A 2058-nucleotide genomic window follows, 5' to 3' on the forward strand; every position below is an offset into this window, starting at 1 on the left:
TCCTGCCCTAGCACACGTGACTTGGGCTCCGTCCAAATCACCAAAAACACACACTACCGTACTAAATCGTTTAGTACCTGTGGTGAGTGTTTATAACGTGCTGTGGATTACGGTAGAATGGGGTTTTCACTTCTCCTGGAGTTAGAGTTGTTTATTTATTTATTCATTTATTTATTTATTTATAATAATTGTAAATAGATATTCAGTTGTAGTGAACACTTTAAAAATCACTTTCATCATAAGTAGATATGTTATATAGTATCCTAATATTGTATCTTATTATATAGTATCCTAATGTTATACAGTATCTTATTATATAGTATCATAATATTATATAATATCCTAATATTATATAGTATCCGGATATTATTTAATATCCTAATATTATACAGTATCCTTATATCCTAGCATTAAACCCCTGTCATAACTTCACTACAATTTCAGTGCAACTATGTGAAATACACTAGATGTGTCTTTATCACATGCCAAAGCAAGTCGCTTTTACTTTCCCTAAGCCTCCTTTCTTCAGATGTTAATCTAAATGGTCGGCTTGTAACACTTAACAGCCTATAACGGGAATAAAGTGAGACAGCATGCAGCTTTACCAGCTGTTAAACACTGCTGTTTAAAAAAAAAGAATAAACACCTTAAAATCTGTTGGTAGGCTAATTATAGCAACTAAAAGAGAGAGAGCTTGTATCAGCATGGGAATAATACTAAAACCACATGGGAATCATTTGGACCACAGAATCCATATTCATTATCTCAATGTAAAACAAACAAACAAAAAATCATTAGAGACTTTTAAGGGGACAAACAGAAGACTAGGGTAATAAATAGTGTTGATACCTTTTTACTCGTGAAAGATTACTTAGTGAAATCTATCTATCTATCTATCTAGCTAGCTAGCTATCTATCTATCTATCTATCTATCTATCTATCCTTTGTACCTTTGCTCTGTAAATGTTCTAACTTTAATCAGATGATTTGATCATTAACAGTTATATTAAAGCTACTCACCTTTTTGTAGGTAAAACAGGCCACATACTGAAATTGTACATCTGTATCTCTCTTGACCAGGGATTTTACTAACTCCTTGTTTTTCTTGGTTTTTGTCAGATAAGGATCCTTTAAATCTTTAAATAATTTCCTGTTTTTGTTCTACAGTTGCAATGTTTTGTTTTTTTGTTTTTGTTTTTTTTTCCTTAGTCATGAGAACATGTTTTTGCCATGCCATGTTTTGAAATATCAGCACATATTTTGCAAGTCACAAGCTGTTCCTCTTCTCCTTCTCCTTCTTGCCTGACTCAGAGGGGTTTGAAGCCACTTTAGAAGAGTGAATCAACAACAACCCCCACTTTACATCAGGCTCTCTCTCTCTCTCTCTCTCTCTCTCTCTCTCTCTCTCTCTCTCTCTCTCTCTCTCTCTCTCTCTCTCTCTCTCTCTGTAACAAACTCAGGAATTTCACTACCCCCCGCCCCTAGATGCAGTGGGCGTCCCAAACTGACCACCGTGTGAAAGTTCTGTATATGTCGGGTATATGTGTGCATCTGATTTTTTTCGGGTTGGGGTGGGTGGGTGTTTGAGTGTTGGTGCGTGGTAGCGGGTTGTAGGGGGGGTGGTCGTTACTCAGGTCACTTCAGGTTTCCGGCTGTGCTTCCCATTCACCTCCGTCATTTACTGAAAGACTTCAAAGCTAATTAGAATATCTGTCTTGCATAAAGCAGAGCTCAAAAGTGCGTGCACAAAATATTTATTTAAAGCCCAACTAATTTATTTTTATAAAAATTAAATATATATATATATATATATATATATATATATATATATATATATATATATATATATATATATATATATATATACTTTGTCTTCTTAAAAGTTTAAATAAAATGCATTTCTTTATCGCTGGTGGAGTATAAAGCATGTACATAATTATTAAAATATATATATATATATACTACACAACTACACAACTAAGCAACTACACCAGTTGAGAAGGAAAAGTAAACTTAGTATCTTTTATTTCAGAGAGCTTGTGTTTTCATCTTTGGGAA

The sequence above is a fragment of the Tachysurus fulvidraco genome, chromosome 9 (assembly GCF_022655615.1).
Source record: "Tachysurus fulvidraco isolate hzauxx_2018 chromosome 9, HZAU_PFXX_2.0, whole genome shotgun sequence".
NCBI lineage: Eukaryota > Metazoa > Chordata > Actinopteri > Siluriformes > Bagridae > Tachysurus > Tachysurus fulvidraco.